This window comes from Cimex lectularius, unplaced genomic scaffold (assembly GCF_000648675.2).
Source record: "Cimex lectularius strain Harlan isolate CLEC.00 unplaced genomic scaffold, Clec_2.1 scaffold5, whole genome shotgun sequence".
Taxonomy (NCBI): domain Eukaryota; kingdom Metazoa; phylum Arthropoda; class Insecta; order Hemiptera; family Cimicidae; genus Cimex; species Cimex lectularius.
This window is the reverse complement of record NW_019392993.1, coordinates 2,048,781-2,076,156: the sequence shown is the minus strand read 5'-3', so window position 1 is coordinate 2,076,156 and position 27,376 is coordinate 2,048,781. Positions and strand designations below refer to the sequence as shown.

Sequence of the window (27,376 nt, the reverse complement as noted above, 5' to 3'; positions counted from 1 at the left end):
GAGAGAGAGAGAGAGACAGACAGATAAAGACAGACAGAAAGAGAAAGATGAGAGGGAGATAGATAGATAGACAGATGAAGAGAGAGGGAGAAAAAAGCACAGAAAGGGAGAGAGAGTGAGAGAGGACTGTTAGCTAGATTGATTGTTAGACAGATAGATAGAGAGAGAGAAAGGGAGAGAGAGAGAGAGAGAAAGAGGGAGAGAGAGAGAGAGAGAGAGAGAGAGAGAGTGGGAGGGAGGAAGGGAGAAAGAGATAGGAGGATATAATAGATGTATACGTATGTTGTAGGTAAATAAATAAATATACATATATGGAGAGAGAAGATGAGAATGGGAGCTAGAGGGAGAAAATGTAAGATAATTGGGAGCAAGCGAGCAGGAAACAGAAGGGAAGAGAGAATCATGAAAAATAACGAGAACTTAAACAGATTTTTACATACTAAAAATTTCTGAAGAGACGTTAGGTTGGATATGGATGCCTCCTTTACACACGTGTTAATTAAACCCAATTTAAAAATAGAATATATAATTGTAATAATGTAAAAACCATTGCACTAAAGAAAGAAAAGATCGAACAAATGTAAAATAATTTTGTCAATTTTTAATAGTTTGTTTCATTTAACCCGATAAGCCTGGAAACGGTAGAACGTCAAACACCCATCTTTGACGAGGGAGTTTTTCAAAGAAATCAGACTCGTTGTTTTCTTTACACTATTTTAGTTGATTACTTGAGTCATCAAGTTAATGAAGCATTATAGTAAGTATTTATGGGAAAAGTCTCAATCTTAAGTTTGGCTGGAGGGAATCATGAGATTTCTTTATGAGGTCTGCGGGGTGATGAACCGGTTGTTTGGTTTCGATCTACTAATAAATTTCGGAGAGTTCTTCCCAATTTTATTTTACTTTCATACATTTTATTCTTGCGTTCATTGTCAGAAGAAAGTCGGAGTAAATATGCAAATAAGGAAGGAAAAACGAATTTCATGATTTTCAGTCTCCGGAAGACGTTACAATTTCGCCACTCAACGTCATGCTCAACGGACCTTTTAAAATATCGCCAATTTTTGAAGTGCTTTCACTAAAGAAGACATTTTTGTTTTATTCACATAATACCGAAACTGGAAACGTTCTGAGTGAACCCACGACACAATTGTCAAAAGAGATAAGTCAGAACATTGAACCCATTGCTCATTATTCAGCATTGTGCAAAACATATAAATACATGTAAAATAATATACATAATATAATATATATAATACATGTAAGAAATATTGTTTAAACCAACACTCCAAGGAGACGACAAATCCTGTTTATACAGGATACAATTAATTGAGGTCCTGATGGAGGAAGGACCCGTGCTGTAAAAGACGACAGGCATGAACTAGCGTATGTAACAATAAAATCGGCCGAGATCGATACCCAGATATTGACTAATTGACCGAGTCGATTATCGCCCCGTGGGAAGAAGTGCGTAATCGTGTTGGATTCACTCCTAAGGGAATCGATTAACCGGAACCAAGGACCTCTGTACCGTTTTTCTACGATTTCTTCGAAGAAGATAGGAAATCATGGCAATTGTAAACCACGGCAGAATCCGGGAAATAGCGGAAAATATTGGCTATTGTGAGTTGGACTTTATCGAGTCCTATTGACAATTTTTATTTTAGATTGGAAGACGTTATTTAATTTTGGCATGTTATTTTGAGCTTAGTAAGGTAAAAAAGGGTCACTACTAATTTAATCTGAAGTAGTTATTTTTTTAAATAGATCTATATATACTTTTTTATTTAGAATAATTGAATAATTAAGACAAAAATAGGAAATAAAGCAAATACACGTGTAGATATGGATAAAATAAACTCCTTCTTAATGACAACATAAAATAACAAAACTTTACCTATAGTTTTTATGTTTATCATAAACGTTAACGTGATTTTAATGTATCTTGGTAAAAGATGTATAACTGCAACCGATGAACCATCTTTTCCCCATTCAACAGCGGTTTCTAACAGTTTAAACGCCAGTTCCGGTAGACTAATGGTCTTGTGCTTCTTGTAAATAGATGCTCGATATTCCCGTCAGTCACCATATAAATCTCGTTTGTGGAATAATCGCCGAGGTTGAAAGGACAGGAAACAGCCCGGTTAACGACCATCAACCCAAATATCCATTACGGACGGGCAGGTAAACATAAAAATTAAAATTGGAAGATGTACTATTTCCGCAACTTTGATGTAGGACCGTCGATTTGCCTTGGCTTCACAAGAGATTATTCTGTCAATGTTTTAAGTCAAAATTGCGTAACCGTTATATTATTATATTAACTGTATTTTATTAATTATAATAATACAGTTATTATAATAATTATTAATAAATATTAATTATAATTAAAATTTAGCTTTAATTTTTTTTAAAATCACGGTCTGCATATTCTCCCTTGGGCTGTCAGGTGCATTTCAGGTCATATTCTGTGACGGTTAATCAGTTTTTGTATCAAGTTTTAAAATCCTAGTTTTATTTTGATTTTTTAAAAATACATTTCAACGGGTGTGACATCGATTATTCAAATCTTGGATCTATATAAGCCGGCATCCCTCAAGGGAGCGGTCTTGGTTCCAACCTGGTTATCATTTATGATTTTTCTACTTATCCCAAAGCCAACATTCCCACCTATGCGTATAACACCGCAATTCTTTCTTCTAGCCTAAATATTTCCCAAACAATCTTTAAAGAATAAGACTTAATTAGGAAAAATGAACAATGTCTCTTCCCTTCAGCTACCGACTTTCATTCAAATCAAATATTTAGAACTCTCCTAGAAAGCGGAGTGACGTGGTATCCCCGCACAATATATAAGGGAGAACCATGTAACATAAGACTTCGACAACTACGAAAGCATTTAAGGCTGAAATCCTTTTTTGCCCGCCAAAACTCAACTAACCCTATACAAGTTACCCCGACCACTCTGGACATAAGAAGTGGATTCGTGTGGTTACACCAAGCCATCCAGTGCATTCCATCTTCTTAACCACAAGTTCTTTGGACGAACTGTCAAAGCTCCTTACTACTTTATTAACTTCACTAAATTCAACGACCTCAATATTCGATTCGGCAATGAACAAATCCGATCCCGGAAAAGTTCAACCAAGTCCATCCTAATCTTACTCCTCAAGCCTTACCTACATCCTATCCCGAGAACAGGCCTTAAACGACGATGGCCTCGAGACCTCCTCGCTCTTTATCAGTCAGATTGACTGCCACTTTGACTGGTTCTCTTAACCTGAGTGCTCCGGGTGCAGTGCTGGGCATTCAGTTCAATAAATCGCTATTGTGTATGTGTAAATAGCAAATAATAAAAACCAAAAACTATAACGAAGACCGTCGAATTGATGTAGAATGAAATTTAGTAATATTCTCACAAGTGAAGTTGTGTTTTTATTCAGTGTAAACAATGTTAAGGCCACAGCTGACAAAAAGCACAAATTGAATAGGTTTTTCAAATAATATTAAATCTAATACAGTTACCATATCTCTGAAAAATACAAAAATAGTTTTATAATTGGATTTTGACAAACCATGATTGTATTGGGTTGTCCGGAAAATAATGCAGGATTTTGGTATTAAACAAAAAAAAAGAAACTAGTTACTTTAAAGCAATGTTCTTTAATCAANTTCGCAAAAGCCGCTACAAGATGCCTCCTCAATGTATGGAGGGAAGGAGGACCAGTTGGAAATAGAAAGGGGATCGGGAATAGCAAATTTGTTAAATTTGTTAGGGACCAGTAGTGGAAATTGATTGGTAAGGAACTTCGGGTGGTTGGACGTTGGAGGAACAGAGATATACAAGTGGGAAAGTTTAAAAAAAAGAGTAGATAGCAAGGGGGATTTCTTATTCCGCCAAAATTTGCTGGTATTGGAGGCGGTAGCAAGTTGGCGGATGTGGAGGTCAGTGGGGTGGTTTTCGATTAGCATACGAGAGGATAAAAATCTACCTGTGACCAGGAACCTACGATGGGTGAGAGGCATCTCCTTAGCTTCCACTTGAAGAGCGTTAATTGGCGTGGATCTCATAGCTCCCAAGCTCACTCTGAGGGATTTATACTGGATTTTGTCTAATTTAGCCAAATGAGTTTTTGCAGCATCTCCATACAATAATAATAATCCAGTCTTGAAAGTACCAGTGCTCTATAGAGAAGTAGTGCAATGCTAGCTCTTAATTACTTTATTTTATTTACTAATTGGTTCTGATAATGTTTACCAAGAAGTTGTTTTTAAATCACGGCGTTGTACGTGTTAAAATATTTAAAGATTCGATCAAAAAGTCATCCATTAGGCGTGAAATATCTTATACAGGGTGAATTGCTACTCGTGCTACAAACTTCTCCAGTAGATTCTTCACCCTAAAATGAACAAAAAAGTTCATATTGTCCATGGAGGATTAATAAGTGTTGACATTCATACAAATGAGTAATCCTGTAAACGTAAACAGAATATTTTATATAGATTTTTTTTAATGAAAACTTAAAATCCTGCATTATTTTCCGGACAACCCGATAGTAAGTTGATATTATTAATCGGGTAACCAAGAACATTAATAAACATTTTCCCCTAGTGGGTTGAACATCGATATGATCTGTCGGATTGATTATAGTAGCAACTAACTATACACGTGATATCTGATCATCACATACAAAACTGTTATTATCGATCATATCTGGTACGTTTGTCAATTCCTGTCAATAATTTCTATAAGTAAGGCTTCGATTAATTTGGCTTATAGGTTTGTTACAAGAACAGGTAAGATAATAATAATAAATTCATTCAATCGACCATTTTCATGAGTTAAACTGGTTAAGTTTTATTTTTAGTACAGTGGTTAAATAGCAAGTAGTTTGATGGTTTGGGATTTTTAAATATCAAAATAAATTTCGCACTCGGCAAATGGCATTCAGTAGATAAGGACCTAAATGTTTAGACATAAAAGCTATAAAATTTTTAATTTATCAAAGCGATTTCAGCAATTTACTTATTTTATATATTTGTGTGAATATATAAGTATATTAAACGAAATGTCTTGTTCAATGCACTGATTTATCTCTTAGGGCAGTCGATAGATATAATTAAATAAAATAAATAATTTTACATACACTTAAGGATGTCATCCTTGGTTCTATAGCGAGTAGGAATGCCAACCTATATGACATTTATGCTCGGTTTTGATCCTCTGTCGTATAAAATGTATTGTATATAAAAATTTTTTTAGATTTAAAATTCAGCAGAAGCAAAGACGAAAGGAACACAGGCATTGATACGAAATCAGCAGGGTCCTAAGGAGAGATAAAATAAGAAATGAAATTCAGAAAACACGATGTGTTGAAAATAACCGAGATAGCAAGAAAGGGTAAATGGCCCTGGGCAGGAACACAGCAAAGATGGAGGTATCAAAATGTCCAAAACTCGTTTTATTCAAGAAACCTAGGCGAAAAAAAGAACAAGGAGCAGACAATTTGAGATATGGGAAGAAGTATTCGTAAAATTGCAGGAAAACACACAACAGCAACGATACAGCACAATAATCATGGATACAATATGGAGATATGCTCACCAAAAGGTCAGATTCGAGTATGCATATAAAAGAAAAGGAAATTGAACTAAATTAAATATAACGATGAGCTGGGTTATCGACCTGCTGGAAACATGAAGTTTTTCGGAGGATCTACGGAAGAGGTCAACACAGAGAAAAAACCTTCCTTTCAGTTTTCGCCGAGATTTTAATCTGTGATCTTAATGTAGAATAATTTAAATGTAAGAAAAGTTAAAAAAAAAAAAAAATATATATATATATATATATATATATACACATATATAAGAAACACGCTGTGATCGCATGTACCTGAAAACAAAAGTTACTAGTTTTTTAGACTTTTACGAGGTAACCTTTTCTCGACCACCTTTTCACTTGTACTTATAGTTGTAATTTTTTAATTATTAACTTATTAAATTGTAAATAATGTTTAGATGCTGAGCACCAAAAAACGTAATGTACTTCGGTGCCCACGACACCATGTTTCTTTTTATTAAGGTTAAACCATTAAGGTTAAAGTAAGATGTATCAAATTTTCAATTTTTGTGCAATTGTTTTTTCATGTTTTTCATTGTTGTTTTTATATGATAATAAAACAGGCCCTGAAGATGACAGTATAAAAACTGTCGAAAGCTCGGCGAAAACAGAAAGGAAGTTTGTTTTCTCTGTGCTGACCTCTTCCGAATATCCTCCGAAAAACTTCATAAATTAAATATCAAATTAATTTAAAAAATCGGAAAAAATGATTTGGTTTTTTCAAATTAATCAAAAAAGGCTATTTATAAAAAGTGTATTTATAGATCGTTTGGAGATAGATGTCTTTTGTGTTTTGTTTTTTGAGAATTTATTTACAAGCGTGAATGTGCATCGGCATGAATTGTTAACTTTAGATTTTAAGAAGACATGGAAGTAAAAGTATAGACATAAAAGGATTATGTTTTGTAATTTGAAGCTTTTTTTCTCGATAGATATTGTATAGAAGCGTCATTAAATTAATTTTTGTTGTACATAGGATTCTCTAATAATGATTTTTTATTTGACTAAAAAACGGTTTCACATCTAAGTTTTTTAGTTTGCTGGGCAGCAAACTGTGCATTTTACATTTCCGGGGAATTATTCGTTTTAGATTTTTTAAAAGATAGTATAAATAGACTATCACTATTCTGTACAACTAAATCAGTCATATCACAGATTTTCGTAAACTATTAATATTTTTTTACATGCTTAAAGTACGGCAGGTAGAAACATCACAGTTAGTTTCAAAAATAGTGGTTTGTAATACTCTTTCAAATCTACAACAAATATAATTTTTAAATTTATTAGGTTTCGTGGTCCGCTTGACCAAATAAATTCTTTTCAATTAATTAAAGTTTTGGTTGAAATAAAAAGTCACGATAGCACAAGTGATAGAGCAGCGGCGTATTTAGCCGAAGGTCGTGGTTCGAATCCCGCTCGTGACACTGTCTTTTTTATCTCAACCAATACCTTACTTAAAGATTAATTAATTGAAAGAAGTTATTTGGTAAATCGGATCACGAAATATAATGGGGATAATTCTTAAAGTTTTTTGTAATTTTAAAACATTCATGGCATATTCCCCAAATCTAACACCTTAATATATTATTCTCTGAAATAAAGCTATATATACAATTCTAAGTGCCTACAGGTCTATCTATAACTATTTAAGCTTATACAACAAAAACCACACTCATGCCAACTTTCTACGTATCGTGTCAATTTGGTCATGCCAATTCAATCGACTGTCCAAGATAAAACCCAACATTTTAACACAGTTGCAGTCCAATCCATTTATTCCAAAACATATAATTTTTTTTGTCATACTTAGGACTAAACAGTTTGCATTAAAATAGTCATAAATATTATCTAGTAACACTTTTAGTACAGCCATTTCACACTTACTGATGTCAAGCTGGTGTCATCTACAAGATGGAAAATTAAATATTTATTGTTTTTGGTCTGCGTACTCTCTATGTTCTGGTCTGTTAGACGCGTTTTTGTTTTTCGCCATTATCAGCTGTGTGCTTGTGTTGAAATCTTACCTAACTTATAACCATGACCAACCAAAGAATTATGAGATTTAGCTTCTTGACACTTCGTGTAGATCGTGTTATAGTAGATTAGAATAGAATTCTCACAATTTTTTATTGGTTTATAGCTCAATTCTGCTCATATATGCACTTTACTTGTGGAGAAACTACTTCTTAACTTACATTAACTTCTCATAGCAAGCTGCGATCATCCATTTCGATGTTCGGGTGGACCGGTTTAGTTAGGCTCAAGAGGCTACCGACAACAAGGTCATTTCAGCCCCCTACGCATGCAGTTTTAACCTAAACCACTTATTTATTCTATCACTCATTCTTTCACTCATTCACACAAGTAGGGAGATGGACTACTAGATTCCATCTTCCTTGATCACGCAAAAAGAAAACTCTATTTACAATAGCTAGTTTGATTGAGGGTCGAAGGGTACTTGATATCCCACCATCGACACGTGTCCTGGTGTGATGTCCGGGTGTTGATGTCCCACTCTTGTACTACAAACACATTCACGCATATAAATACATTCTCACGAAACAAATAAAACATATGTCACCAATTATGACATGCAATAATCAAAAGATCTATGTATACAGAATTACCCAAGTTTCTTCCAGAAATCGGAGTGGGGGATCCAAAGATCCGCTGCCGTACTCGAGCTCAATTCTTACATCGGGCAGCATCCCTACTTGCACCCTATATGGAGGCAATCATGTGGATTAGAGTGAGCAACCTTTCTTTGGCCAAAAATAAGTGTCCGTGTGTCAACCGCGCATGGCCTATTCTGAGTCGGCTCACATATTATAATTTGTTATATCGATCAGACATTTTCGGATATAGTCATCTTTGCGTATGAGAAAAACATAAATCAACGATAATTCATGGATTTCAGTAAAGTGATCAGGGTAGATCAATTCAACGTGAAACAAAATTATCTCTCTTTCAACTTTTATTCGCAAATCAAGAGGATTCGACTAAAAAAATAACACTCATCCAAGACAATAGTCAAGAACTAATCTACAAAAATACAAACTTGTGACAGTTTTAAGCTTGATAATTAATTATTCCTTTTCTCCACAGTCGGATGTGGGTTGAATAGCATTCCCGAGAGTAAGATCAGTACGCTCGAGTGAAAATGGGAGAGGATGACGAGTCGTACTCTAATCAGTCACAGAGGGCAAGCTAGCTCTCACGTAGCCGGGAATGACAATACGATGCAAAGGAGAACTCTCCGGCCTCCAGCCGGGATAATTTCTTCCTCTTTCTTTTGTTCAGACTCGTGGGACTCGGGGGGTTTGCCTTGGCCGAAGGAAATTCACCAGACAGGGTAAGCTTTATCGCTATTTCCTCATCAAAAATAATAATCTCGACAATAACCTTGTTTAAACTAAACAAAAATTGTGTTTTTAAAAATTATTTTCTTATTGCAAATAAAAAAAGAATACATGTTTACGCAAATTAAACCAATCTGTAAAATACTGGTTTACTAGGAAAACTTCTGAAAGAGAAATCAATCGGACATTAAAATTATTAATAATAAACTGCTCAAAAATGAATAGGGATATTTGTAATTTATTCTAATTCTATTAATCTTAATTAAATTAACCGATATATTCGTGTTATTTGGATAAAACAAAATAGAAAATACAAACCAAAAACAAACAAATATAAATGATAAATCGTGTAGTGAGTTTGTTGTCTTTTTAAACTCACAGTTAGTGAGGGTTAAACCCAAAATTCGTTCGTGCTAAATTAAATGTTAATAACTATTCAACTCTCTTATAACGTAAATGCCAAAAAACCATATTAAATAATAAATTAAGGGAGGCGTCGGTGGCCGCAACGGTTTAAGCGTTGACACGGCTCTTATCACTGTAATGTAAAGGTCCCGGGTTCGAATCCAGCGGCCCGACATACTTACAAATGGTTTTTCACCGGTACCCTGAGGGTTTATAACCTCTGCTGTTGCGAACCCCCATAAAAAAAATAAAATAAATAACATAAATTGTACAGTCAAAGAGATAGAAAACGTTTTTATCGATGTCTTGTACACATTAGGCTTGCCTCATTATTGTCTTCAAAGTTAATCCTCATTTTTAATAACGGATTTACTTAAGTGAACATGAAGATTACTCATTTTGTAAACAAACAGCTTTTCTTGTCTTTTCTCCATTTTAATCCAGTTGTATTCTTTTTAACCATGGAAAGACATCATCTTGAACCAGAAGTTCGCAATATAATTGTGCGGATTCATCCGCAATATAATGGAGTCATCAAGGTCCACTGCAAGTGGATATCGCAGAGGCAATTGGCGTTTCTCAGAGCGTGGTCCAATAGAAGGTTGTGGATCTCAGCGCATTATGACGCTAAGGGAGGACAGAAATATTGTCATTGCTGGAAGACGGAACCCTTTCCATAGTGCCCGCCAGATCCTAAATGAAGTATGTTTTGGCAAGGCCTTTGTCAACGCAAACGGTTCCTAATCTTTGGCCTCACATCGTACACACCTTTAAAACTACTTGCAGCAACAGCTTGCCAGCAGCCACTAGGATAATTTGTTGCAGTGGTGGTGGTGAAGAGAACACCAATTGGAATGTTGTTATGTTTACTACCATCCGCAGCCAGTTGACCTGCCACAACTGAGTCTGCAGCATCGATTGAGTGAAATTCTTTATGAAATTAATGACAACCTTATTAACAGTATGGCTAACAGGCACACACAGGATTTAGCGAACAGAGGGCATTATACACAGTAATAACACAGGCACCTTTTACCTCAAAGAAGCCGACTCCTCATAGAAAAATGGATCCCTACTTCCTTCCCCTCTTCTTCAAAATCCAACATATATAAACAAAAACATTAATGTCTAATTATTCAGAAATCGTGAGATGCGGTCTGGTGTGATGTAGGTTTCAGAAAAACATTTTCTTTATCGTGCCAACGTTTCGATCTTTATTGAGATCATCTTCAGGGCGTGGGATTTACAAACATTGTTTAAATTTAACAAATACATGTAGGATGTGGAAAAAAGTGAATTTCAAAGTATTTCTACTCACTCAGTGTTTTTTTCTGCATAAGTGTGCCATTCTTGCGTGTCGTTTTGAGAGAGCCAGTGAGATATTGCTGTTTTATGTTTATATACATTGGATTTTAAAGGGGTGGGGGAAGGAAGTCGGTATAGAAAGACATTTTTGTATAAGGAGTCGGCTTCTTTGAGGTGAAAAATAAAATAAAAATATTTTGCACTCTATAAATTCACTCTATAAATCCCAGGCCATGAAGATGATCTCAATAAAGATTGAAACGTTGGCACGATAAAGAAAATATTTTTCTGAAACCTACATCATACCAGACCGCATCTCACGATTTCTGAATAATTATCGATTAACGGTCACTAATCACCACACATTAATGTCTAACTTACACGACTCACAGAAATGACACATCTACACAGAAAACACACTCTTTGAGTGAGTACAAATACTTTGATTAACTTAAAATGTCTATATTGTGTACATCATTGTATAAATCATTTTCCCATCTTACATGTATTTGTACAATTTAAACAATGTTTATAAATCCCAGGCCCTGAAGATGATCTCAATAGAGATCGAAACGTTGAACGATAAAGAAAATGTTTTTCTAAACCCACATCACACCAGACCGCATCTCACGATCTGTAAATAATTACATACAGTATTAATTGTTAAAAAAATATTGTGCCGAATAAACAAAATTATGGAATTAAAACTTTAATTTTGTTTCGAAATCCATTAATTAAATTTTCCTTCCGTAAAAAACTAATAATTTCTAATAAATTTTAATGCAATTTATAATAAAAATAAAATAAAACCGCTTGGGAAAATATATAGACAAAATTGGCAATAACCCTATTTATTTTTGAGCAGTTTAGAATAGCAATAGCAGTCACGATCAAATACGTCTTTTTTGGCTCGACTTTTAAAAGTCCGCCCTTTCGCCATCGAAATTGACACACAGCTTCTACAAATGGCTTAACAACAACGATTATTATTTGTAATAAAATAAATACTAATTGAAGCAATTATTGTGCTCAATTTGTGGTTTGTCAATGATTTGTTAGATACAAAAGACAATGAATTTAGAGTTAAGATTAAATAATGCTTAATTATTGAATATTGAAGATATATGGCCGATTTGTTCAAATTTAAAACGCGTATAGTAATTATTCAGGTAATTTGGTCTGATAGACGAATAAATATTCAATTAAAAAAGGATGAGACATTGTCTCCTAATGGACAAATGGGAAACAATGTCACAAAGGAAATAAGCCATATTGGTAAAAGTTGGTGACAATGTTTTGGAAAAAACCATAACATTGGTGAGAAAATTTTAATTATGAAGTTATTTTTGGAGGTCTGCGGTGTTATGAACTTGTAACCATTTCTGAATATATTGGTTCGCCTTGCATGGCTCTTTTGGCCAGAACAGATCTACGTTGTTGAATGTGGTGTCGATTAAGTTTTGTGTGTTTATGTTGACTGGTTTGTTTTTTAAAAGTTGAATTTTGTTCTTTAGCGTTTTATATTAAGATTTTATTGTCGGTTTTGAAGATGATCACACAAGAATTCCGTTATCGACGTGGCCAGGGTTATATGCAGGGAGGAGCATCGACACAGACCCACCACTGAAAGAAAAAGACAAATTAAGTCCAGCCAAATAGACCAAAATGACCGGAAACGACCATGCCCATTAGGATGGATGGAGAAATATTTGTGTAAACCAGTTAAAAATAGTGAATTTTGCACCAAAATATAACATAATAAGTGACAACGATTTATAAGTATAAGACAAAATTTTACGTAGACTAACTTACCCTTAATTACTTTTTTTAAATTTTATTTTTTTATTGGCCTTATGGTCTAGCATATTGGCCAAATCTCTAAACTTCAAGTTTGAAATGTATACTTTTGTTGTATTATATTACTATATTATTTTGGGATAGGAGCTTAGAGAGAGGGGAAATTATTTTGGGATTGCGGGTAAAAGAGAGTATAACGGATGTTGAGGTAGGAAGAGGGATATTAATAGAAATTGAGCATTGTAGAGGGACTCTCGGTTGATGGAGGTATTGGGACAGGCTAGTAAAATCTGGTTGGAATCAGCTATGCACGAGGGGTCGCAGGAACAGTAAGGAGAGTCTAGGATATTTATTTTATAGAGGTGGGAGGGAAGACAATTGTGGTTTAGGCGAAGCCGAATTATAGAGGTGAGGTAATGGCGAGGACTATTGTAAGATCGGAGCCAGGGGAAGGTAGGAATGATAGGTTGGATGAATTTATAAAATTTTCCTTTTGTGCTGGCGGAGTATTTATTTTGCCAACGGAGCCTGCAGTAACTGTTTATGTGGGCTCTAAGATCTCTAGGGGAGATAATAGAGCAGGGAATGCCAGCGGCGGCCGCAGTCTTGGCCAGCCGGTCCGCTTCATCATTAAATTTGTTGTTGCTGTGGCCTTTAGTCCAAATTATGTGCACTACGGTGCCTCTATTGGTTAGTTGAATGGTGGTGTTAAATATATGAGATATTAAAGGGTGGTTAGAATTGTGGATATTGGAAATGGCGGATAGGACACTCTGACTGTCGGAAAAGATAATTAGATTATGGGGATTAATTGATTGGGCATATTTTAGGGATTCTAGGATTGCTAGGGCTTCAGGGGTGAAAATGGAGGCAATGCGGGAAAGTTTGAATTGTTTTGAGAAGGAACTAGCTGGGATATGGAAGGCTGCGCCCACACCGTTGTTGGATTTGGAACCATCTGAATAAATGGCTAGAGCCTCTTCGCAATAGCCCCTACCAGATGCCTCCTCAATGTATGGAGGGAAGGAGGACCAGTTGGAAATAGAAAGGGGATCGGGAATAGCAAATTTGTTAGGGACCAGTAGTGGAAATTGATTGGTGAGGAACTTCGGGTGGTTGGACGTTGGAGGAACAGAGATAATCAAGTGGGAAAGTTTCAAAAAAAGNNATTTTCAGAGAAATGTTTAGATTAAAAGATATCACGATTTTCCGACGCCAGGACGTGATATCTTTCAAAATCGATAAAAAGCGAAATTACTCTGAAATGGTTGAGAATCGGACCATGGACAATATGAACTTTTTTGTTCATTTTAGGGTGAAGAATCTACTGGAGAAGTTTGTAGCACGAGTAGCAATTCACCCTGTATAATACTAGACTTATATAATAATAAATGGAATACCATTAAATTTAAATATTTTATATTAAAATGGTTAGGATTAAAGAGTATATTAAGGTTTAAAAGGCATAGCGCGCACCTGTTTCCAAGGAATACGCCACCTTATCATTCCATAGCATATAAGGAAATAAAAATTAAACTATTAATCACGAATCCTTTTAAGCCCCGCGATTGATTATTAACAACGTAAAGACACTTTGCCCTTTTTTATGTTTTATTATTGTAAAGGAAATGCATAATATGTCGGGTTTGCTAAGTTCCTTGTACTACTTGTAAATATTTACGAATGCCGAAACGAAAGATAGTATTTATATATAATGTTATCACGAACCCTCATGAGTCATGACTATTAAATGTTCGTCGATCTTTTTACATTAAGTTTTACCTATTTGCGTTTTTCAGTATTTAACTTGTATCGATCAAAAGCGTGACATTTTATTATTATTGTTTATTCACAATGAACATGTATTGAATAAAATTTGATTTCTAAAGATTTCATATAGAACTGAACAGTTTTTGTATAACGACGGCCGGTGTGATAAGTACTTTTGTTTACTGAAAGATATATTTCGTTCTTGAAACTTTGGCTTATTCTACCTAATAAATAAGCAAGTCTGACGTTCAAATCGTATAAAGTCATCGGTATCGAAGCGTCTTTCCGTTTAATTATTAGACGAGGCACCCCTTTGACTTTTTCTTTTGGGATTCACGAGCTTTCGTGCTTTTGTGCTTTCGGTCAAAGAAATGCCGATTAATTCTCTCATTCAAATGACATTTGGCGGCGCGTTTGATTTGGAAATCGTTCCCATACAGGTTGCCTACATAATTCTGTTTATTCGCATCACGCATACATAGCCGCTGTAACATCGATTAGGAGACCAAGCTTCCGAACTTTGTACAAGACAAACAAAGGCTCGGTGAATTATTGAGGGCGTTCCTATTAAACGAGGGTTGATCGATGTCTTTCATTCAACTGGATTAACAATGACAGTTGAATTTCCTTTTCTTGGAAACATCCACTAGAATCTGGATCATGGACAAAGTAGGGTTAATTAATTACTGTACACTTGCGAAATTCAGGACGAACTTCGAAGTTCAGACCATCAAACAATGTGCATAACGTCCGTGGCTTTGCTGCGATCAATTGGCCCCTGTTAAAATGTAGAAAGCATTAGGATGATTTGCAATGTTTTGTTTGATAAATAATTTGGAAATATACTGTTAATAATTGGATAGGCAATCAGGTCAAATTGAGGATTTTTCAAACCTAATAAACTTTTTTCAAATCAAATTGAACTTTTTTTCCATACTAAATTGAATTCGTCTAACCCGAATTAAACTTTTTGAAAGCAAATTGAGCATTTTCCGAGTAAAATTTAACTTTTTTCAAATCAAATTGAACTTTTTCCATTTTAAATAGAATTTGTCACACACAAATGTAACGTTTATCTTACCAAAATGAATTTTGAATTGAAATTTTCATACTAAGTCTAAGATTTTAAAAAACCAAATTGAATTTTTCCCACGTTTATCTTATCAAATTGAACTTTTTCCATACTAAATTGAATTTGTCTAACCAAAATCTAATTTTTTCCATAAAATTGAACTTTTTTGACCCAAAACTAACTTTTTTCAAGTAGGATTGAACTTTTTCCGTAGTAACTTGAATTTGCACAATCCAAATCTAACTTTTATCTAATCAAATTAAGCTGTTTTCATGCTAAACTTTTCTCAAATTAAATTGAAATTTTTTAGGTCAAATTTGACTTTTATTTTTTCAAACCAAATCTACTTTTGTTTTTCAAAGCAAATTAAGCATTTTCTGAACCAGATCTAAGTTTATTCAAATCATATTGAACTCTTTCCATACTAAGTTGAATTTATTTAACCCAAATCTAACGTTTTTCAAATCAAATCGGGCTTTTTCTGAATACAATCTCGCTTTTTTAAACTCAAATTAAACTTTTTCCTTAATAAAACTAACTTTTTTTTATTAAATCGAGCTTTCTCCAATCCAAATGTTCATACTTCTTGCTTTCAGTCAATCAATTTTTGCTTTTCTCTCTTTTAATTTAACGTTTTATATTTTAATTTATTTAACCCAAATCTAACGTTTTTGAAATCAAATCGGGCCTTTTCTGAATAAATCTCGCTTTTTTTAAACTCAAATTAAATTTTTTTCTTATTAAACTAATTTTTTAAAAATTAAATCGAACTTTTTTCAATCCAAATTTTCATACTTTTTGCTTTCAGTCAATCAATTTATGCTTTTTTCTCTTTTAATTTAATGTTTTGTATCTTAAATTGTACATTTCCAGCTCAGTTAGGTAAACATAATAATCTTTAAAATTTGACATAACTTATAAACATACGAAGTACATTTTTTATTTTATAATTTATATATTTTAATAATGATTTACTACAAAGTATACATTAAAACCATTTGAAATGAAGATAAAGGTTTAGAAAATGTGAAAATTCGTATAAAAATTTTGATACAACTTAAACTTGTAAAAGTTGAAAACAATATTATTATTTACGTACATACATAAAATAATAAAAATTGTCTTGTTTCTCAGCACAAAAGATTAACTTTTGAAAGCTTTATCTTGATGTAAAATATGGATGCGGAAATATAACAATTTGGTTCGGATAAAAATTCAATTTGATTTGCAAAATTTGAACTAGACTTTGATAAAGTACATGTACATTTTATTAAGCAGTAAGTTTGAGGTAAAATTGAATAATTAGTAGTAGCAAAAAATATCAGATAATAATCTTCGTTTATACCCATATAATAAATAATACTAAGTACTTTGTTGTTAAAGTTGGATCTCCAGAGCAAAAAGGTAGTAATGTTTTTTTTGTATATATATTTTGGTTATGCAAAGTACAAAACCACAAGAAATAAACCTCTACACTTTAAATTGGCTTATAAAAAGGTGCTAAGGTTGTGACCAAAGGTGTATGAAGTGCCTGTGCCTTTTCCAGCTGAGAAGGCCGATTATAGAAATTCGGATAGAAGAGATTGGAAGAGAAGGGGGTAAACGATCGCCGTTTCCATCAAAAGCACACGTCACAATGAGTCAATTGTGGAAAAAATGGGAAAAGCGATAACGGGCAATTTCCCACGAACATTTCAAACCCGACCGGCGAACGCCCCAAGACTTATCCGTCATTATAGATTTGATCCGATGTGTGGATTTATTTCTACAACTTTTTTTTCTCTCTTCCTTGGAAGCGGAGGCCCCCTCGCCCGTTCGGGTCCTTTTCTTCCGTTTCATTTTCACGGTGGTTTCCCGTTAAGATCACCGGGGGCAGATGTGCCGATGACATTCCATTCGATTCGGTTGACTCGGATTTACAAAGGCGCTTGCTCCTCGATCCGGCCAATTGTACTCTCGTACTTGCACGCTATTGTCGAACACAGAGGATCGAGTTATCCATATGGAGGAGTAACGGAAGTGCAATCTAGAGCGGTTGTGTTTTACACGGGCCGATTGTCGATCGAACGATACAATTTACATTACGAGTTCACGCTCTAGGACAAACCCTAATAGGCCTTGCAAATGTTCACCCTGTCTGAGCTATAAAATGCAATACTTTACAAAGATTTTTACAACGATAAGCAAGGATATATAATTTTATTTTTATAACTAACTTTAGACCAAATAACAATGTAATACTACCTCTTGTACGATTCATATTTGCTTTGTAAAGCTAATTTTAATAGTGATTTCTCACCTGTCGTAATCACGCGAACAAAAGGTCCAAGATAAAAAGCCTCCAAGTAAACAAGAAGGCGTATTTGCTCTGTATCTGCTGACCAATCGCAATGCCATACAGTAAAGTATGACCTCGCATCGTTTACGGCATCCATAATGGAAACACAATGAAACCAATTTTGAAATCTAAAACGTCCTATCTTGTAGAAAACCCCTCGGCTCAACAGCCACAATACTACACGACAGGCCAGACAAATCTATTATTGTTTATTAATAGGGGGCAATTTCTTTTCCCAGTTTGACCTCGATGCAGTCGTATAGAACGTGCAAATCGAATGGTAAAAAAAGAAGAATATATGGATTGACAAAGGTATAATATGTATGTCAGAGTATGTATGTTTTTTCGTTACGAAAAGTTGAGTTTTCACGGACAAACGAAAAATAGATAAATAATTTTGTCTCCAAAAGCTATGCTGGAAGAAAATATTTCTAAATTGTTCAGGCCCTTTTCTTAGAGTGTATTATCTTTAAATAAATTAGCAATATGTGATTAATTCTAAAGATAAACTAGGCATAATATGCAGGAGAAAACATAATCCTTTAAAATAAGCAGCAGAGACCGAGATTAGTGTTTGACTAGTAAACAAATAATAAGAACTAAGGGAGAAGACTTTAATTGGATGCCCTTCAACAATTGGAGTTATTTTTAAACCCATTTTCAAATTGCCTGTATAAATATAAATATTCAAGTCTATACTGACGGGTAGCCTATTGTCTAGATCCGCCATTTTATTTAATAAGTACAAATCCAGTCAGATCAGTGAAGTGTTATGGCGAGTTTCTAGTAATTTGTAGGCTCTTTTGTTTTAAATGAGGGTTGATTGTTAATTTTGTATTTAGGCGGATATTCACATCTTTTGTAGCAGATAATATTCTCAATTGAGTTTTAGTAATCACGTACTTAAAAAAAAACTTGTAAACATACAAGCGTAAGTAATATTATAGAATTTCTCTATGTTGACATATTTTCATAGCATCATTGGTATAAATTATTGTGTGAATGTTAAAGATCAAGGAAATCGTTTATACTAGAAATGGGGAGAAATCGTCTGTAAACAGAATGAAGAGTTGAAGGAACGGTAAACAGGAGAAATAGAGCTGGACCCAAGAAAGAGCCCTGGGGAACAGCCGTACTATCTCGAAATTCAGAAAAAAAGCACATATTAACTCTGAATTTTTAAGCGATTGTGGAAAACGCTGCGAAACCAGAGGAACATAATACTAAAGCCAAAATCTTGTCGTATGAGAAGTAATATTTTGTGGTGGAATAAGTCGAAGCCTTTGGATAAATCCTGATATAAGTCAAATAAAGATCTTGAGTTTGCGATGTCAGTGACACACTGCTGAGATATAGAAGTAGTTTCTGCCTTAAAAAAACCCCATGATTTTCATCAGAAATTAGAGATAGACTAGGAGGTCCAAGTACATTTAAGACAAAAGATCCAAATAACTTACCAATTGTGGACGAATTTTGTGGGTTAGTTTCTAATATTGGCCCATTCTCTAGTACAAAAAAAATTTAATATTTTTAAAAAGATAGTCCTACTCACAGTTTTATTTAAAATATTAAATAACATACTCACTTCAGCTTTATCATTAAAGGACAATTTTGCTTGACTTTAAACATTTAGAAAATTCTCCATTGGAAAATATATTTTTTTTCTTTCCAAAAGGTAGATTGGGGATGAAGGGGATGATTTTGGAAAGAAAAAATATATTTAAACTCCTTTGGAAAGGGACAAATTAAATCCATAGTGCAACCAATGAGTTAAGACTGTATTTTTGAAAGAACAGAGAACTTTTTTAAAACTGCGTAAAATGAGTTTAATTGAGAAGATGTTGAGAAATATATTAAAGGTGAGGCTATGTATACAAAATATGCACTGTACAGGTGCATATTATAATTTATATTTATTATATTTTTATGATTTCATAAAACAAACTTTGAATTTTAATCTTTTATAATTATTTTAATACAATTAGATTGAAGAAATGGCAGTTCCGGTAGCTTCGACAGTACGTACAAGGAGATAACAGTAATACTACTAATCACTTCAAAAATAAGAGAAAAATCGCTCATTTACTGTAATTCAAATGATATAATAATGCGACACCAATTCTGGTAAGATCAAATTTGGCGAGCTCTTAAGTTTATATGAAGCGGATCAACAGTTGATGACAGGTTTTCGGCAAAATTCTAGATTTTTGAAAAAACTTTATCTTGGTGCAATGATACTTCGTATGGAAGGCCCAAGATTTACGTATAGTTAGGTCAAAATTTTACCGATTCCGTTGGTCTATTTGATATTTTCAATGATCACAATGCAAGGAGTTCAAATGTTCAGGGGTGTGAATTATCTTTTGTTTATTTTTTGTGTGTGCCGATTTTGTGTTATTTCTTCGAATGTTCAAATTTTGTTAAATTATCTGTGAAAATATTGTTCTATAGTCGCCGTTGTTTATTGACCAACTTAAGCAGATAATGTTCATTTGGGTGTTATTAGGGATGTGGTCAGAAATAGATATTTTTAATTTTAAATCTTCGCCTAGCTTTCGGAACTCTATTGCACCTTCTTCAGGGCTCTATAAATATAATATACATATAGAGCAGCAAATAGAATATATTATACATTTTAATTTTGGCCAATTTAACATCCATTATATAAAAACATTACATACATTTTTGTATTTACTGATTTTTGGTCAGAATTTGTTTAAATTAGTCTAATCGTTTCGTAGTTGAAAAGGTGAAGAAAGTGAGAAAGTTTTCAGTGTTAACATGAAATTAAAAGTACTTAAGCTTATATATTTCTGATATATATTTAAAATCAAGTATATATAAGAACATTACACACATTTTTGTACTTACTGATTTTTGGTCAGAATTTGTTTAAATTAGTCTAATCGTTTCGTAGTTGAAAAGGTGAAGAAAGTGACAAAGTTTTCAGTGTTAACATGAAATTAAAAGTACTTAAGCTTATATATTTCTGATATATATTTAAAATCAAGTATATATAAGAACATTACACACATTTTTGTACTTACTGATTTTTGGTCAGAATTTGTTTAAATTAGTCTAGTCGTTTCGTAGTTGAAAAGGTGAAGAAGAAAGTGACCAAGTTTTCAGTGTTAACATGAAATTAAAAGTACTTAAGCTTATATATTTCTGATATATATTTAAAATCAAGTATATATAAGAACATGACACACATTTTTGTACTTACTGATTTTTGGTCAGAATTTCTTTAAATTAGTCTAGCCGTTTCGTAGTTGAAAAGGTGAAGAATAAAGTGACCAAGTTTTCAGTGTTAACATGAAATTAAAAGTATTTAAGCTTATATATTTCTGATATATATTTAAAATCAAGTATATATAAGAACATTACACACATTTTTGTACTTACTGATTTTTGGTCAGAATTTGTTTAAATTAGTCTAGTCGTTGCGTAGTTGAAAAGGTGAAGAAGAAAGTGACCAAGTTTTCAGTGTTAACATGAAATTAAAAGTTTTAAGCTTATATATTTCTGATATATATTTAAAATCAAATATTTATAAGAACATTACACACATTTTTGTACTTACTGATTTTTGGTCAGAAATATCTAAGCTTAAATTCTTTTAATTTCATGTTAACACTGAAAACTTTTCCACTTTCTTCTTCACCTTTTCAACTATGAAAACTAATTTATACAAATTCTGACCAAAAATCAGCAAGTACAAAAATATATGTAATGTTTTTATATATAATTGACGTTAAATTGGTCAAAATTAAAATGTATCTCTTGTAGAGCCTGGAAGAAGTATTGTTAGGCGAAGATTTAAAATTTATTTTTATTTTTACTACACACTGATAACGACCAAGAGAACATTAAATATATTTTATGACTTTCATGAGTTTTAAATATTTTTAATTATTTTAAACAGGTTTTGTTAAAATACGATTTGTCGACAAGAAGTATTGAAGTGTTTGCCTTATAAAAGAATCGCGCGATATGTTAAACATTCTTGTTTTTTGAATAAACAAACGGCCAATAAACTGTTATCAGAAACGTTTAGCGGATTTGAAATCGTCATTTAAATAATGTAACTTAGACCGATCAAACATAATGTCATTATCTTCGAAGTCCAACGAGTAGAGAAATGAGTGGAAAATGCCAGAAGATTAAAGCTAGGTAAGTAAAGAAAATTGGTCAATTCGTCTCTAGAACGCACGCATAGTGCTCGCCCATGTTCAAAATTACACTTCCTTTTCCTTCTGTCAAAATCCCGGGGAGCACTTGTTTACGAAATATAAAGTGATTATAATTCAATGGATTTGAAAACTGTATTTACGTCGATTAGTGATTTGTGAATAATCTAAATTTATTATTAAAAGGGCTAGTAATAAGGAAAAATAAGGAAAAAATTGTCAAGTTGATTGTTTGCAGGTCTTCAAAGCAGCTCAGACCAACACCGTTTTGCGTTTTAAATAATCAAATGATTAACGGGAGGTCGATGCAAATGAACAAACGCTTTTATTTGAACATGAACGGGAAATTGGATGAGTCAGTTAAGTAAAGAAAAATGAATTATACACCGCCTGAGAAAAGCAATTATGCTGTTGTCGTACCTTAAATAAGGAGGTTTTTGTCACGAAATAAATTACAACAAAGTTAACACCGAATCGTTCCAATTACACCATAATTATAAAGCGGGCACATCTGGCATTCCAACGTGTTTCATAATGACGGGTCGCGGGTGGAAAAACAATTACAGGTCGCGGCGAGACGGTGCAAAAGGCAAACAGACGAAAGCAAACTGAAATTACCCTTTGTTTTTGACCCGTGGTCGATTTAAGGGCGTTGTACAATCCCGGACCGGCAGATACGGGGTGTCACGGACCCTGATTTATTTATTAGCGGGCACCGGGTACAAGTTTATGGAGCGAGTATTGCTACAGGCAACCCGATAATCTGACCAGTATAAATTTTATTCCAGAAAGTGCTCAAATCCTTTGGGGACAACCTAAGTTTTAAAATCTCAATGTTATAAAATAGAAGAAACACATACACACAGTATATGCATATAATCGGAGGTACAAATGGTATTACAGTCGGCGAATTTTTTTAGCATTTTCTCTGTGTGCTTATTTTGTAAGACATGTATGACGCATGAATATTGAATGATTTTTTTTGTCTCGTACTATCAGCGTCCTACTCAACTATGCAAATTTAAAACAGACAGACTAGCCAGAAGAGGATGTGCGAGACCATTCATAAGCCCCGAACCTATACTTGGGCTAACAAAAACAAATATAAAATCTTTCATCGCAGAATGGATCCAAGCAAAAGAAAAAGAAAAGTGGATAAATTCTAGCTCTAGACACAGTAAACTTATGATGAAACATGGCCAAATCGATGCTGCAATTGGAGAAGGCTAAATTCAGAGGAGTGGTAGGACTACTAACCGGTCACTGGATCTGAGAAAACACACAACACGGGCATATACAACGATGATTCCATCTGCAGTTACTAGGAAGGTACAATAAGCCGGAGCTATCACACAAGGAGATATCACAAAAATATGATTTATATGTAAGAATATAGGCAAAATGTAAATACACCCAGTAGTAAAAAATATGATATACCCTGAAGATAACTAAGTAATCACTAATACTGAAAAAAACTGCACTTATTATTTCACTCTAAAATTTATCTATCAATACGTAAGAAGTATCGCGTGATCTTCGTAGTTCCATTCGACTAGAATGGTAGTGGAACTGAGCTGACGGACCAAGGCATTGAGGTGTGCGGAAAGGGGATGATGAAATTTTGAGTGAGATTTAATACATAAAAAGGGCGGCTAAATATTTTGCCTAGAACCTTAGAATGCATTAGGAGTTAGAATACTTCGATAATATAAATCAACCTCGGTTTGAAAATCACGGTGAATATCAAACTTTTGAGTTGAACTGTCAACTTGTTTGATTGTCCAGAGTATGAAGAAGCAAGAAATGCCATGTTCGAACAAATCTTTAGTTACGAAGAGGTAGAGAAGCCCTTCATTTTTATAGCCTTATAGGTTCTGAAAATGAAATGGTATTTAAAACATTGTTTGAATTTTAAATAAAAATAAACTTAAGGCTTAATTACCAATTAATTAATCAATTAATTAACGCAAAATCTGTCTAATTATTAATTTATTAATAATTGTCATTGTTATTTATGTAGTAGTATTTATATATTTATATTAGTGATTTATTTACCAATTGATTATTTATTACCGCTGTAAATACTGATTTATTTATTGACTATTTATATTGTTGTTTGTTAATATTGGTACATTTTATAGATTATTTATTAATTGTTTATTTATTAATTGATTGATTAAGAGGTGAGGAGCCTGGGTAGTTCCGGGGGTGCTAGGTTGGCTGGCTCGGGTTTTCTCCGGAGGCTGCTCCACATGCAAAGGGTAAATGGTCCCCGGGAAGCGGGAGGGATGTGGACTTTTCCAGGGGCCCCTGTGGCCATGTTCGGTTTTTATCCACATCCTCCTAATGCTGCCGAAATTAAGTGTATACCCGAAAATGAAAAGCGGGCGTATGTGGAGGTGCCCTTTGGGGGTGGCCCGGGTCGGTTGGCATAGTCACCAACAAAATGACATTGACTGAATGTCGGTAGGGCAAAGTAAAAAAAAAACTGTCAACTAGGGATATACTGCACCCTCGGGGAAAACTAGAAATAAAATTTTGGCAAAATGAGATAAGTGCATAATCCATGAAGTCTTCAGACCTATCAGTCCTTTATAGACATCTCGGAAAGGTACGCCAACATTTCGATGATCCTACTTGACTATTTGTAAACTCAAATAACCCATCAATATAACCAATTACTTGGACAACTACATTGAATATGATAATATTTGATTAAAATTGAAAAAACCGTTACTAAAAAAATTGAATTTGTTCCAAAGGTCTAGACATTTAAAACGCAAACCTGAAAAGTTGTATTTTTCGACTCTATATTTGCCCACAGGGTGCAGATATGTAATTTATCAGTGAAACGTTTCTCAGCTGATTTAGTTTTTTATTTGTTTCGTTGCGACACTTCACCAAGTTTCCACTTCAGCTAAAAAGCCTTATATAAACGTTTAACCTATCCTTTCATCTTGTATACACGTTTATAGTTTTTGCCCTGAAGAGAACACTTGGTGAAATGTCGAAATGTACATAAATAAAACACCCAAACAGCTGACAAGAGTTTCAAATAATAAAGACGGAAGAAATAGGAGGAAGAGTCTTGCGTGCAGTGGTGAAGTCTCAAGTAATGCGTATGACGGAGGGAGTAGTGAAATTCCTTCACAACAAATAGGTGTCCGTGAAATCAGTCTAAGTGTGAAATTAATGTACTAGCTGATCGTGGTTTTGGTTTAATTGTCCTTTGAGCCATATGTTGCAGTGCAAATGGTTATGAAGGTTTTGTTGAGGGATTGGTATATTGTCAGAAAAAGAGAAGAGGATTGTTTTGTAGGGATGTCGGCAGTATATCGTGTAAAGGAGAGGTCTAAGAATGCTCCCTTGTGGGACGCCAGCTTCGTTATAGGAGATATCGATGTACCGTCGTAAGGAACACTAAGAAAAATGCGGTGCTGGGTAGGATGAATTTCAGCTTTCACAGTAAGCCGGGGAATCAAAAAAGATGGTTCTACTCAAGAACTGTCTTGATAGTGACCCGTATTTCAAGCTGTAATCGCTAATCATTAGCGTTTACAAGTTATCTACAAATGCGTATTCCGCAGGTTGTTTTGTTGTTCTTGTAGATAATTTGCTTTGTCTGATGATAAGTGATTAATGAAAACAACGAAATCGAGAACACTGCAAAACCAGTTTGTGATTAGATCATTTGTAACTATTGAATTGATATACTCACTTCATCATTACCATATTTTTATTAGACTTATCGGAAAACTTAAGCGATGTTAAAGAACACAATAACAGAAACTGCTTCTGCTGAGGATGAAATGACGCACAACGCCATGAATTAATGGATTGTTGGGTGCACTAATAATTAGTCAACTTTAAGGTGTGTTCCTCAACCCAGATTTTCTGAATTGTTTTATAATATCTAATGTAGTTTATAAATTATACGTTAAATGTAAACAAATAGGCAATTTTTGGTATTACAAAACTCCTGTTTGTTACGAGAAAATACCCAGTGTAAATATCCGGGCCGGGGTGGGATTTAAATGCACATGCTCTTATGTTGCATAAGTTGTACTTATATCAAAAGTAATAAGTGCACTGTACGGTGTGTATAATTTAATTCTTCTGATGTGAGACTTTACGTTCTGTGTGCATTAATATTATGTATAATATTTTTCAAACAGGATAAACTTTAAAATGAACGTGTTACATCAGACACGTGTTAAGAAGACAACGAAACGACTAAAAAAGTAAAGTTAAAATACTTCAGTATTGTTAGAACAAATGAACTTAGCAATAATACATAATATTAAGCATCCATGTTTTACTGTTTAAAACAAACCTAAAAAATAAAATTCAAGAGGAAAAAGGACAGCTGCAAGGCAATAGAACCTAGTTCGATCACCTTGTTTAAGAACATGTAATATAATTATTTTATTAAGTAATATTATTATATCTATGTACTACTATGTATTACGTTTATTAATATTGTTTTTATTGTACTATTTTATTAGAGAGAATAAAATCACATAGAACAATCGTGGAAATTAAATTAAAACATCCTAGCAAGTTGGCTCTGCTCTCTCTTTAAAGTTGAAGAAAGCAGAGAAAGAATGTCACAAGAAGAAGAAAACTTGGCAAGTATTACCAGAAGATTATGAAGTTTTTACTGCTATAGAACAGTCGCTGTAAAGATGGACTAAGTGAAAGAATATTTTGAAGGAACATTTGTTTGCAACAAAATGTCCTCCTTTATCTGTTCCACGAACTATCGAGCCCTTAGAATTACAAAATGGGATAAAACAATTAGAACAATAAATAAATCATGATTCCACTAGAGATGAAATACAACTATTCTACACCGAAAATCTTTTTGAACAAATTCTACAGAAAACAGTGTAACACAACACAATTGTTAAATATATTTGAAGACGAATGTAAAAAGAATTAAGATAAATCACATTAAACTTTACGGTTTTTCTATTTGGACCGACAAACGACGATAATCATTTGAAGGAGTTAAGCCAAACCAAAATTTAAAGGAATTCATTTTTTAATGTTTTCGTCGATAAAGTTTGCTAGCTATATTTAATTTTAAATATTTAGGCAGGTCCTTAATCGATTTAGAACTTAAAAAAGAGAAGCTATGCCTAGAAACGGAACCTAAAACCTGTATTATCCTGTATAAAACAGATTATTTTGAGTTACCACAAGAAGCTCAAGAAAAGGTTGATAGAGAAAGGATAACAACGAAGCAGGCAGCTGACTATTTACTATAACTCTATTAAAGGTTTAATATAATCAGCATAGTTGATAAAGTCACCTTGTTTAATGAAAGTGTAATTTAATTCTTTTATTACGTAATATTATTGTATTTATGTATATGTTCAAATATTGTGTTATTATTTTGTATTGTGATTATAAATAATGTTTTTATTACAATCTTTTATTAGAGAGAATGATATCATCTTAAACTATAATGTAGCACTGTACTAGTGATCAATGTTAACTTTCTAAAAAAGTTTACAT

General features: G+C 33.6%; 1 protein-coding gene across 1 annotated transcript in view; it reads right to left on the bottom strand.

Annotated features, from left to right (window-relative positions):
* The window catches only part of LOC106666271 (paired box protein Pax-6-like), an 89,394-nt gene that overhangs the window by 55,010 nt on the left and 7,008 nt on the right, over window positions 1-27,376 (bottom strand). The window lies entirely within an intron of this gene.